Below are 14,845 nucleotides of genomic sequence, written 5' to 3'. Positions count from 1 at the left end.
TATATATTTATATTATGTAATTTTTTTAAGATTATGATTTAAGGTTTTATTTCCTTGATTTTAGATGTTTTCATAAATCTTTTATGGTATTGTTAGTCACAATTGTTTAGTAATAAAATTAAATAAATAAATTCTATAGTGTTTAAAAGGTAAATCCAAACTTCAAATATATAGTAAATAAAACTTCAATTAGTTTATTTACTTTCGCCTATTGATTTAAAATTCTTGTATATAAGAAGGTTTTAAAAAAAATTAATAAAAAATAAATAAATAAACTTATTTGATGGATTTAAGAATATGTGACTAGTTACAATAATCTATGACTTGTCTTCCCCAAAAACTTCCTATAAAGAGTGGGATTTGTAGTTTTGTTTTTTCCTGCACTTGGAGTAGCTGTTTTCCTTGGCTATGTGCCTGTAGTTAAGCCTGGGATTTATACGTTTTCTTTTTCTTTTTTTCCTTTTTTGTGTTCTTTTGGTTCGTTTTTAATGAAAGTATTTAATCAGTTCTCAAAAGAATATCCACGCATAGGAGAAAAGAGATGAAAAAACAAATCCCTCAAAAATAAAAATAAGAACAGAATTATTTGTCAATCGATATAAATGAAGTTTTTTTTTTTTTTTTTGAGGGACCGATATTAGTGAAGTTGGTAAGTAAATATAGAATGAATGTCATAGCCTTTATTTGTCAATCGATATTAAAGAAGTTGTTATAATTTGGCGTCTTCCTTAAGTTGGGCTTTGTTTGTTTTGTTTTTTGTTTTTTATTTTTTATTTTTTAAGTTTAATCCATGTTAGGTGGCATTTGAGTTGACATAAAAATTATTTTTTTATTTTTGCCATTAGCCACATTAGCATTTTATCATTCACTTAACAGTTATGAATAATTTGACACAATACCAAAAAATTATGGATTAAATTGACATATTTGAAATGTTAAAAACTAAATTAAAAAACATAGAAAAGGTCAAGGACTAAATTCGTAGTTTACCCTATCATTTATGTATTAAGTACTATTGGAAACAACTCCTGTAGCTCTAGAGATGGTAAAGTATTCGCATCAATACTTGCAAAAAAATTCTGTCTATTTTAACATAAGAACCTATTTTTTCTATTTTACATAACTATTTTTCAAAAACATTGGTATTTTCCATTGTCTATTTTATTCAAATACTATTTCTTCATCTAATATTTTACTAATATTTTGACAAATCGTCTCTTTCACTCTTATCTCTATTCTAAAATCACAACACCACCACCAACCACGACTCTTATCCTCCGAACAAAGTTTTTCTCTTCAAACTTTTCATACAGATCTTTTTTGGGAGTGAATTTTGAAAATCTAACCATTGAATTTTTGCATGCATATCAAATTTTGTTCAAATCAGGCGCTATTTACTATTTGATTAATAAGCTTATTTTTTATACACAATTTTAAATCACAAAAACTTGAAATTTTAACATTTGTTTGATGACAGAGCAAGTAATCTTTGATATTCTTAAAATTTTGCAAGCATGAATGATATAATAAGAAAAATGCAATCAAACGATTAGATTTTCAAAATTCACATTCAATATAAAGATATATGAGGAGTTTGTAGGATTTCTCTCTAAACTAGTTTGGAGAGAAACTTTGTTCCTCCTCCTCAACCATAAACCCCACCCATATACTCAAATTTTCAAGCCAAACAGAAAACGTCACAAACAAAATCCCAACTACTGCCACCACCCTCAACCACCTTGGCACCACCATAAACCCCTCATACCACGTCACATCACAACACCAATTTCATCCCAACCATCACCAAGAACCACTATAGCTATCACCTGACAAAACCCCAATACCCAAAACCCAAGCCACTAGAAAAGCCCATCCATAAGCCCACAAATCTCAACTCGACAGAAAAGAACCCAAGATCTGGTGAATCTAAGACCCAAACCGCCATGCCACCACTAGCACGACACCAGAATCTAGCTCATCTGTCATGGCCAAGATCACGTTAGAGATCCCCAAATCACTTTGTTGCAAGGATCTCGAGAGAGAACTAGAGGAAAAGATTGATGAAATAGAAACTCGGAGATGTCGTATTTTGTTTGACCTCGCTTTGCATGCCTAAATGTCAAATTGAGCTTTAAGATCCAAAAAATTACGTTTCTAACATGGAAAAAAAAGGAATTACATGAAATAAATTTATTTTTCCCAATTAGATGTTGGATAAATTATTTCAATGGTTTGAGAGCCGAAAATCCCAAAATTACCTCATTATTTTAACCAAGTTTGATTGAGTTTGACCAAGCTGTTCCACATTCAAATTAGCTCGAAATTCATCCAACCTCCAAATTCCACTTTCTTCGACCTAATCACCATTTCAAACCATTTGACCAAATTTAACTAAGTTTGACCAACCCTAATCAATGTTTAATCAAGATTTGACCAAAAGTCCAACCATCCAATTGTAATAAATTTGTGCTCATGTTAAAGATCATGAAATTCTCTTTGAAATGATAGTTCATGGGCCTAGATTGTAGTTGAAACAAAAAAAAGATTTCCAAATCCTCTTTTCCTAAAACTTCCAGCAATAAACTAAGGAGTGCTTAGCCTTCTAATCACCCCTAAAGTAACCCTCTTACCCCCCTTTTATTGCTTTATTAGTCTAGATTTCTATTTAAGCAAATAAATTTCATATTTTGCTTTATGTATGCTATGTTTATATATTACTGCTTATATAATTTATGTGAGTAATATATTATCTCTATGCTTTTAAGCTTAGATTAATGTATAGTAACTATATGATTTGCTCTTATATTATTGCTTACATATATATGGCTATATTCTCTCATACACCTTTTTTTTAGGGTGAAAACTATGAATCATCTTATTAAGAAAGATTGGCTAAGTCAGCTTGAAAACATCAAAAGAAAAAGGAGGAGCAAACTCCATCCAAACAGCAAAGCTAAAATCATTTATCGCATGCCTAGCTAGACAATGAGCTAACTTATTACCTTCTCCTAGTATGAGAGTAAAGTAATTTAAAAAAAGATCTAGAAAAAAACTTAACATCACCTAGATGTACACAATCATATATCGATAGATCCATGGGTATAGAGTTTTTAACCAAGTTGTGGATCTATGCTTTTTTGAATAAATTTATCCATATTGATATTTATATATACTTTTAGTTTATATATCTATCGAGATCACCTATGATTTATGTATTTAAGTCCTTTGATCTTGATATTCATATGTTTATAGCTATATGAATATTGAACTAATATTACAAAGTAAATGAATGTGTGATTTTTATCTCCTTTCCATATATATATTTATTTGAACTTTTGTAATCCTTGAATGATTTCTCATGGGTAGAAGTGTTAATGATGCTAGCTTTTTATCTACCAAAGAAGAAAAGGTTGGTCCAAAGGAATTCTCTAAAAAATAAAAAGTGTTTTCAAAAGGCTTTTATTAAATTGTTTTACAAAATGCTTTCCAAATAGCTTCCTAAATCTTTGCTTTAAAATTTGTTTTCAAAAAGGTTGTTCAAGTTGATTTCTAAAACTCTAAAAAATTCTTTTAAAAACTAAATCATTTGATAGATGTACTTTCTAAATTAAGTCTCAAGAGCCCTAAATTTTGGATTTCTAAATTTTAAAAAAAAAAAAAAAAAGACTTTAAAAGCCCATGAAATTTAATCATCAAAAGAATTTTACTACAAAAACCCATGGAAATGTATGTTTTTTTTAAATGATACATCCACAACATTTTTACAACAAATCATAGGTAATTAGTTACTATTGGTTCAAATTTGAAACTACCACTGAGATTACTTTTTTACCCCAATAATAACAACCAATAACAACCTACCATTTCAAATTTATTGTAAAAATATTATGGATATAATATTTCTCTTTTTTAAATCCTATTTTTCAGAAAGTCTTCAGATTTAATAATGAAAACGATTCTCTAAAGTAAATGAAACGTTACCTTTCCAAAAAAGATTAGTCCTCCTTTAATGTTTTGAGTTTTTCCACCAAAATCCATTTTCTTCAAAAACTCGTGAGAGAGTGAGAGTCCCTTTTCAAAATATCCTTTTCCTCAAAAACTCGTAAGTGTTTTATGACGCTATCTGCTTGAGATAATATGTATCATCTTCCAACCAGTTCGGCATAGATTTTTCATAGATAAAAGCCATCAATATAACAATGTAAGCAATATATCCACGTCATAACGTGTTCGGTGCACGTTCAAAAAAGACTCCAGAAGATGTTAATCGTAAATGAGAAGGTTGGTTAGGGAAAAAAAGGAAGATGGATTCATATTCACATATATAAGAATTATATAGGAATGCACTGAACACTTGAACAGTGATTCTGTCACACGTGGTACTTATGTTGAAGTAGCATGTATACGTGAAGGACACGTGTGTTGCGGGCACCAATATAAAATGGCGATTAATATTCCAATTTCCAAACTAGAACGGTTTTGATTGGTATGACAATTTGAACATGTGTTTTTAGTTATTAAACAATATTACACGTATTTTTACACACTTTTCGTTCACATATATTTCTACATATGTTTTCAAACAACAAAACACATGTTTTTAAGTGCATATACCAAATACTACTTAGTTTCTTGGAAGTTGGAACCTAAAATCTTGATGGCTCCATCCAATGCGTACAAAAAGCAAACAGCTAAATGATAGAGACGGAGAATTCAATCTATTTTTCTCTGTAATTCTAGACCATTAATATTGTAGCCAAGTTGCATCTTTCTCATTTGTTACTCAATCTATCAATGGAATAAATCAATATATTGACAAGAAGAAAAAAGGGGCATTGAGCTTTCATACAAATGTCTCTGTGTGATTTGATTTGTAGGCAATTTAAAATTTAAAGAGATTGTGATTTGTTCCGTAACGCAGCCAACCATATCTATTGACTATTGTAAACTTTTTAATCCCATCGATATGGCCAACTCACCCACTTATCATGACTCATGAGGTATGTTATTTTAATCTAATATGAATAGTTAATTTTGACCATTCTAAATTGGCAAAGCTGATGTTGATTTGAATTTCTTTCAAATTGTAAGCTGTCTTTATGGCATTTTCTGAAAAATCAAATAATTAGAGAAGGGTAGATTAAACGTCAGTTTTCATATTATTAATTTATGAAATAATTGAGTGTATAGTTGATCAATGCTCAATTGCTTCTTCTTTTTTCTTTTTTCTTTTTTTGGGTGTTTAAAGAACAACTAACTTATCAGTCGGGTGTGTGCAATAAGTGGTCGCAAAGTATTGGTTAGAAAGTCTAGTCTAAGATCTCATAGGATCACATGAATCCTTAGAATTACTACACAAACTCCTTGGGATTATATTAATGATTAAGGAGATAAAACGGTGAGAAACAACTTATAAAAATAATAAAATTATGAAAATAATATATTAAAATTATTAATTAAAAAACAAAAATCATGTAACATATTCTATTAAGAATGACAAAGCAAATAGAAGATTTGGATTTTTACTTATAAAATATGGGGTTTCATTGTACATACAAATGAAAAAATAAATAAATAAATAAACCAAAGAGATACTATAGAAATAGAACTAACCGAACTTACCCAGACGCCAATATAGATCTCAAGCATCCATATATATAGATCTCAAGCATATTTGGATGATTGAAACCAATTGCTCCACCTGAAGTTTTAATAATCTTGTCATGAGTATATGTTTGCAATGAATTTCAAGTTATAAGGATAATCAACCCTGGATAAAGGCTAATCTAATTGAGCTAATTAACCCCAAGCATCTAATGTGTAAATGATTCATACTGATTCTACCTTCTTTTTATTTTAAAAATATAATGTGTAGACTAAAAATTGGATGGTAAAACTTAAGGTCGTGTAAGAATCCTTATATTATTTAAGTGTGCTTTTGGAATTGTTGAAAAATTTTAGCTCTTTTTTTTTTTTTTTTTTTATTATGTGTTGAAATAAACTAGCTTTTAAGTTTTTTGTAACACATGTTTCTCAAAAAAAAAAAAAAAAAAAAGAGTTTTTTTAGCACATTTAAAATAAAAGTTACCAAAAATCATATCTTTTAATAAACACTATATAAATAAGTTACCAGAAATAAGTAATTCCTAAATGGACACTAAGTCCATTATAAAAATGGTAGACCATTTGTCCCACTTTTTTGGTCCATTTATTTTGGCATAAAATAGTTTTTGTCGGAAATTATTTTCAATTGAAAATATTTTAAGGAAAATGGATTGCTTTCTAGTGTGGTTTGTATTTTTTGAAATACTTTAGAAAAATATTCTAGCATTTGGCTCATATCACAAGTTTTCCTATATATATTTTTTTTATTAAATAAAAACTTTAATTCATCACTTTAAAATATTTCTACAGAAAAAAAAAAAAAAAAAAAAAAAAAAAAAAAAAAAAAAAACAAATCAGCCTAAAAAAATACATTCAAAATAAATTGATAAAAACTACACTAATAAGCACAATCAAAATACTAGTGTAACAATACAAAAATCTTTAAAACAATTAACAAAAACTATTAACTAAACTAGCTTACATATTCACACACATAATTACAAACTCTCAAAAGTTGTTTTATGTGATTCTTAAGAGTTTGGGGACGATTCCCAAAGTTTTGAACTATATTGTGCTCATTTAGGAGCTTTCAAGGTGTATTGTTGTCATTTTGATGATTTGGGGGGCAATTTTTGTCATTTTAATGGCTTTAGAGGTGTTTTGACAATATTGGAGGTTTTGAATGCTGTTTTAGTCATTATAGAGATTTTAGAGGTTTTCAAGAGGAATTTTATCATTTAAAAGTTTTGAGGGTATTTCTGCTATTTTGAAGGTTTCAATAGCATTGTGAAAGTTTTGAGAGTATTTTAGGTCATTTTGAAAATTTTATGTGTATTTTTGTCATTTTAGAGTATTCAAAAGTATTTTGGTTTTTATTTTTGTTGGTGAACAAGTATTTTGGTTATTTTAGATGCTTCAAATGGCATTTTTATCATTTCAGAATTTTTATGGAATTTTAGTCATTTGAAGCTTTCAATGGAATTTTGGAGGTTGAGGGTATTTTACTAATGTTGAAAATTTTAGGTATATTCATGTCATTTTGGAGGCTTCTATTTCTTTGGGCGAGCACTCTCATCAGCTCTCTCAAATGTGCCAAATGCCAAATATTTGACACATTTGGCACACCAAACACAAAAACAGACCCTCATCAGGTATGCTAAATGTGCTAAAATTATAGAAAATGCTACAGTACGCTCTCATTTTTGAGAGCGTACAGATCCAAATGCCATTTCCGTTTATTGTTTTTTTATTCATCTTTCTCTCTCCTCTCTCATCACTTTATTCCTTTTTTTTTTTTTTTCTCTCCTCTCTCATTCTTCCTTAGACATTCCTATCAACCCATCTCTTCTTTCACTCTTTTTTCTTCTCATTGTTGTGGCTTTTCTCTCTTCTATTCAACCTCGCCAATTTCTGTTGCTATGGGTTTTATTTTTTTGGCAATGATTTGATGGGTGTGTTCGACAGCAGGTGGCTTCTCTCTTCCGTTCAACCTCGTCGCACCACCTAATGCCGATCTTTGATGCTATGGTTTTTTTTTTTTTTTTTTTTTTTTTTTTTTTTTTTTGCAGTGATTTGATGGGTGGGTTCGACAGTGGGTGGCGACCTCTTTTCCGTTCAGCCTTGCCATGCCACCTGATGCCGATCTCTGTTGTTGTGGGTTTTTTTTTTTTTTTTTTTTGCAGTGATTTGATGGGTGGGTTCGGCAGTGGGTGGCGACCTCTCTTCCGTTTAGCCTCGCCGCGCCACCTGATGCCGATCTCTGTGTTTTTTGTTGTTTTTGTTTTTCTGTGGTGGTGGTTTTCGTGTCTTGCTGTGGTGGTTCTAGTGTGAGACGGTGGTGGGGTGGGATGTAGGGTGTTGATGGGTGGGTGGGTGGGTCGGCGGTGGATGGGCTAGCGGTGTCAGTGGGTGGGTGTGTGGGATGCAGTTGGATTGTGTTTTTTTTTTTTTTTTTTTTTTTTTTCCTGTGGTGGTGGTTTTGGTGTTCTGCTATGTTATTTCTAGTGTGAGACGGTGGTGGGTGGGGTGTTGATGGTTGCTGGCAGCGGGGGTGGGGGTGGTTGGTTTTTATATTTTGTATTTTTATATATTGTTGGTTTTTTTAATGTTATTTTAATATTGGAATATATTATTTTAATATATAGAATTGAAGAATAGAAGATGTGATAAATGGTAAATTGTAAAATGATATGCTAAAATGATAAAATAGGTTTTGATGTGTCAAAATGGTATTTTTTATGAGAGAGTTAATAAGAATGCTCTAAGGAGCTTAAAATAATTTCGACTCCAAAAAGGGTGCTTTTCTTAGTCAATGAAAAATTATTTCAATTTGACCAATTTTTTCAACTGCCTCAAGCACCCAAAAACGAGGAAAATGTTTTATGAAAAATCATTGTTGGGTCGATTTTTAGAAAGGAAGATCACTTAAGCCTGTCAAACTCAAATTTGAAATAAAACAAAGTCAAGCCCATGACGCAAACACACTTTAGTATTAAATAGACACAAGTGGTGTCTAGAAAAAAAAAAAAAAAAAAAAAAAAAAAAAAAAAAAAAAAAAAAAAAAAAAGATGCAAATTAAAGGCACTAATTCACAAAAGGGAAAAATAGACAAAAGAATACTTTGAATCTTTATTAGTCATAAATTCAACGGGATGAGAGAGAGAGAGAGCACTACTGTGCTGCAATGATTTGCTACTTCTTATGGTTCAAAAGATTAAGATAGAGTAAGTATTTACCATCCATATCACACTTCTTTGATTTCCCATAGAAAAAAAAAAAAAAAAAAAAAAAAAAAAACATAAATTTGGGTAATACATGAAAAATAAAACTTTACAGATAGAGAAAGTGGAGCCAAAAGGATTTAGGCATTGTTTTATGTGGGCTTGTAGGGCTTTTAGCAAAAGTAGCCATCAACAATCTTTTACACTGAAACAAAGTCATATTAGAACTCTTTCTCTAAAAGTTAAACTCTTTGCATTCCTTTGATGAATTTTTTGAAATAATTAATGTGAAGGAGAAAAGAACAAACACCAAGCTAAGCTATTTTAGGGGTTTTCTCTACGTTAATGCAACCAAAAAGTTAACTGCAGAACATTCAATGCGGTGGTAGCAGTTTTACGTTAGATATTTCTAAGTTCTTATCCCTCTTGTACGTTCGTGATGAACGTCCTTATCATCGAAACTCCCTGGGAGTTTATCTTGAACATTATGATATATATTTGACCTGTGCTTGGTTAGGAGATATTCCTTCTCGGCCTACCTTCCTGTTATAACCTACTCATGGGACTCTAAACGTAAATCATCAACTACTATTTATTCGTCCTTGGATCACCCTATATAAAAAGATTTTTTTTTTCTTATGAAATTTGAAATTTTATTATTTAAATTAATTAATATAATGATTTGGGTTTCTAAATTAATAAATATTAGATTCACTAATTTTATATTGTTAAATTTTATCATGTACAAAATGAATAATTTATATTATTTATATCAACTTATTTACAAATTTACAAAATCTAATCTCAAGTCTATATAAGTATATTTGTAATAATAAAATAAAACATACACACATATACAGGGACGGAGCTATGCTTTGGCATTGGGCGGCAATGCCCCCCCCCCCCCCCCAACTTTTTTCATTTTTTGGGAATTTGATTCATGCATATATATATATATATATATATATATAGACACAAGTTTAATATTTGATTCCAAAATATATACAATTAGCCCCCCTCCAAAATATTTACAAATTACCCCATGAAACATCCAAAAAATAAATAAAAATTGACTGACCTTCCTTTTTGCCCAATTGCTCCAAGAATAATTGAAAAACCTTTAGACAAAACCTTAAAACCAAAAAAACAAACCACAGACCTCTCTCTGCGATGTGTTGTGTGAGGAAGAGACTCTAGCTGTTCTGCCCCTTTTTTTTAATTTTATGAAGCCCAATCTCCATCTCCCAACTCTTGCTTCTCTCTCTGCTTGTATGCAGTAATAAAGTATAGAACTAGTAATGATGGGGGTAGTAACTGATATTTCTCAATTTTCAAGTATAAAGGTGTGGTCTCTAATATTTAGACCAAAAAAGAAAAGAAAAGGTTTTTAATAAAAGCAAACTTGTGGCTATCGTTAGAGGACTAGAGTACTGGGTAGTGCTGTAGAGACTAACAAGAAGAGGGGGGGAAATTTTGGTTGTTTGTTTGACTTTTTATTTAATGTTTTGTAATGATTTTTTTTTTTTTTTTTTTTTTGAGAAACTTTGTAATGAATTGTTAATATTAATATGGTTGTGACTTTATTATCAATAAATTATTAACATTAAATTTGTTATGTTCTGTGGGCATGTTCATTTGGGTTTTATGTTTGGAATTAATTTCGTGGTGAATGTTGTGGATTTGGGTGTCCCTAGCATTATTCAAAGAAAAGATATAAATAATTCATAAACTAATAATGAAGATTTAGTGTTGCTAACCTTTAGTGTTGATGTCCTAATTTTTGAAAATCCTAAAATAAAATCTTGAAAAATCACCAACAATGAAATTGGTATTAGTTTATATATTGTAGTGTGATTTTGGATTGCATTTGCAAATATGAGATTATGATGTTAATGAATATGTAAAAATTCAATAAGTTTACGTTAAGCTTGCCCCCCTAGGTGCGAAGTCTGGCTCCGTCTCTACACATATATACTTAAATCAACTCTTATATTCACGAACTTGGTTATAAATATATTATAATATTTGAGCCCTACTAATTTAGTAGTCAAAATCTAATATTTAAGCATTCTCAACACACAAAACAAAACAAAACAAAAAAAAAAAAAAACAAAAAAGAAGAAAGAAAGAAAGAGTTTAATAACCTTAAACTTAACTCATTTGTTAAATGTTAAATAAACCGATACGACCTGTTCATTAGCAGCGGTTCAGCAATAGATAAAAACCCATCTAATTATTCCTTCTAATGGTCTGATCTAATGATCTAATCTAAAGTTGCACTTATATTTGGAGATAAGTAGGAAAACAAAAAATTGTGGATAATTCATAAATGAAACAAAAATAAATAATAACTAGTCGCTAACCCGTGCGATGTACGGGATAGTTAAACAAAATTTATACACATTCACTTTTATTGGTACAATCATTTGAAAATAATTCTAACTAATACACAAATGTAAGAGATACATTGACATACTATTTAAAGTAGCCTTCTGAAGAATTTACACATATTGTGCAACTGAGCCTTAATTTCTCATCAACAATAAAAACATGGAATTTCAAAACATGGAAAGAAAATAAAAATTACAACAATTAATTCCATTATCTTTCATTCTATACTTTGTAATTGTAAAATAATATAAATAATATTATACTTTTGTAATATAAAGAGAAATTAAAGGGGTTGAATTTGATATTTACGTTTGGAGAGAGAGAGAGTTTGCAGAAACTGTAACTTTATATTTCTTAACTTGAGAGAGGGGTAAGGTTGCTAGGGTTTTGAGGGTAAGGTTGCTAGGGTTTTGAAGTGTTATAATGTTTTTATTTTTTATTTTTTATTTTTTAAATATTGTGCTGACGTGGAAAATTGTGATGTCAGCAGAGGTTTCGGTTTTATATATATATAAATAAAAGCTGAAACATTGTTAGAGATAAAAATTGTAAAGGAAAAAAAAATTATATTTTTCAAGGATTTCAATTGTGCATGGGTGGCAAGGATGAGATTAGTATAAGAGTAAACTTGAAGAGATTATGCGATTGGATTTGTCTAAACTTTATACGGGTTGTGGGTTTTTTGCCTTTTTTTTTTTTTTTTTTTTTGGGAGGGGGGGGGGGGGCGTGAATTGCGGGATACAGGCCGTGGATGTTTCTTTTGTTTTGCTTCTTTTCTTTTTTTTCTTTTTTTTTCTTTTCTTCTTTCTTTTTTTTTTTTTTTTTTTTACTTTTTTTTTCTAGGCATGATTGGTGATTGCTTTTTTTTTTTTTTTTTTTGGCCACTTTTTGTTTTAATTGGCCATCATTTTTTAACAAATGTATGTTTAAATTTATATAAACTCATTTTTTTTTCCATCTTTTCACTTTTCCACCCTCAACTAAATACAAATGAAGGAAACTAAAATCCCTTCTCTCCTCCCACTTTTTCATCTCCCCAACCATACGGTCGAATGTGAGAGAGATAAAGTATAATACAATAAACATAACAATTTTCACAATAATTGAATTGTTAAACTTTTACCAATATTAACTTGTTAGTTTCAAGAACTTTATAATTTAATTGGTATCTCTTCATGTTTCTAAAATGAAGTGTTCAAAGTTTAAATTTCCCTTGCTCCCAACGAGTTTGTGGGTGGAATATTTTGTGGTCTAGACTATTTTTAAGTTATTCTTTTCTTTATGATCATTTTTAAGTTTATTCTAGCAACTCTACAACACCCATAATTATGAGAAACTAGACATGGCAAAACGGGTCAGAATTTTCTGACCCGACCCGACCCGACCCGAAAAATACCCGACCCGAACCCGATTTTTTTGACCCGAAGCAAAAACGGGTTGACCCGTGACCCGACCCGTGTTTTGTGCGGGTCAACCCGACCCGACCCGCGACCCGACCCGAACCCGAACCATTTTTTTAAAACTTTTTTTTTTGGTAAAAAAAGTAGTGAAATTAAGACAATATTGGTTTAATTGTTTATTGTGAGTTTTAAGGAAACAATTGATACATTTACATAACTGCATGCAAATTAATTGAAAAATAAATGGTTGAGCATTCTGTAATGAGTAAAGATTTTTAGATATCAAATAACAAAGTACGTGCCAAGATAATCTGGTTACAATAAAGTTAAAAACAGATTTAAAATTGTAGATATGTGTGAGACACATTCACAAGTGTGAAAATAGTAAAGCCAAAGTATCAAATTAGCATAAATTATGAATGCTTAGATCTATTTTTTAACAATTTATGTTCAAAATAAACGGCTTTTCAAAATAAATTATGATATTTCCTAGAGTTTGTGCTGCTTAACAATGATATGATCTTCATAAAAGAGACTAGGTATAAATAAGTAAGCAATCAAACTTTAATGTATATCTCAAATTGAAATAGAGTGTCAACCACAATTGATAATAGATTATAAAATTAATTTTTAAAATTGTAACTTTCTTATATGTTTTTATTCTTTATCAAATGAGTTATCCAATAAGTCATTTGTAATTTTTTTTTTTTTGGAATGTTGATATTGTGTAAAAATAAAACTTGTATATTTGTTTTACTTATCTTTGTGTTGTTTTGTTTTAGATAGCAATGTTAGGATTTGTATAATTTTAAAATTATTGAATAAATATTAATAAGTTTAACTGAGTTTATTCTTGATATAAGTAGTGAATGCAAAATAATGCATTTTACATCAAGTAATATGTTACATAACTATCCAAATGGCAAATACATATTGTTTTCTTTATAAAAAAAATAAAAAATAAAAAATTTCATGTGAAAAATACGGGTCAACCCGACCCAACCCGACCCGACCCGAAACCCGATTGACCCGAACCCGATTTCAACCTGCTTAAAATGACCCGTTTTTGACCCGTGACCCGTGACCCGATTGATCCGACCCGAACCCGACCCGACCCGCCCGTTTTGCCATGTCTATGAGAAACCCACTGAGAGGTGACAACACGCATACGAACACGGCCCACTTGATCTAGGAGGGGGAAAAGTGATAAAGATATATACAATGGGGCTTTAATTGCTATCGGTATCAAGGGAGACAGATCATAACAATTTTTATAACAGTTAAATCGAAAAAAATTTATGAGTTCTCGTATGAATTTTGAATTTACCACTTATAATACTTTTTTACTTAAACAATGACAACTTGTGGGTATCAAGAGCCTTATAATTCAATTAATATTTTCTAGTATTTCGAAAGGAAACTTCCAATATTAAAATCCCCCATCCAAACTAAAAGCAAAAAAATAAAATAAAATGTATTTTTAGAAAGTTTTAACCTATGACGTCCGCTCTTAATGATGCTCTTTATTATTAGACCAAGACACCAATCGGCTTTTAGTGTAAGTGGAGATTAAACCTCAGATCTATCATTCAACCATCAGAAATTTTACCAATTGAGTTAACTGGAACTCACAGTTTCTAAAAAAAAAAAAAAAAACCTGGAACCCACAATAAAATAAAATGTTGGTAAAACTTTTTGTGGTCTAGAATTATTTTAACGCTCTGTTTGTTTTGTTGGAAAACTTTCTATAGAGATAGTTTTCCACATTTTCCAGTGTTTGGTAGTATAAAAAAAGATTGATCAACAGAAAACTATCTTTAGTCAACAGAAAACTCTTATAAAACTAAAGCTTATTTTCTATAGGTTGTTTTCCAAAAAAAATTTTTGGAAAACAATCTCTCTCTCATACAGTGCATAACTCCTATAAATATTATCTTCTTCTAATCTAGGAAAAAATATTTTCTTTCGCTCATTTAGCCTTTCTCGCAATAAACTCTCTCACTTCTTCTCCTCCCTTTGTTTTTTCTCTCTTCTCACACCCTCATTATCATCCCCTCTAGCCTCTTCTCTTCCCACAGATTTCTCTCTCTATCTGCCTCTCTTCTCTTTTTTCTTCCTATTTCTTCTACCCTTTATAACATTGTTCTTTAATAAGTTTTTTTTTTTTTTTTCTCCTCATAGATCAGTCAACAATTTTTGGTATATTTGTCAAACTATTTGTACTAGATT

The sequence above is a fragment of the Quercus robur genome, chromosome 6 (assembly GCF_932294415.1).
Source record: "Quercus robur chromosome 6, dhQueRobu3.1, whole genome shotgun sequence".
Lineage (NCBI taxonomy): Eukaryota > Viridiplantae > Streptophyta > Magnoliopsida > Fagales > Fagaceae > Quercus > Quercus robur.
Note: the sequence above shows the minus strand (reverse complement) of the source record.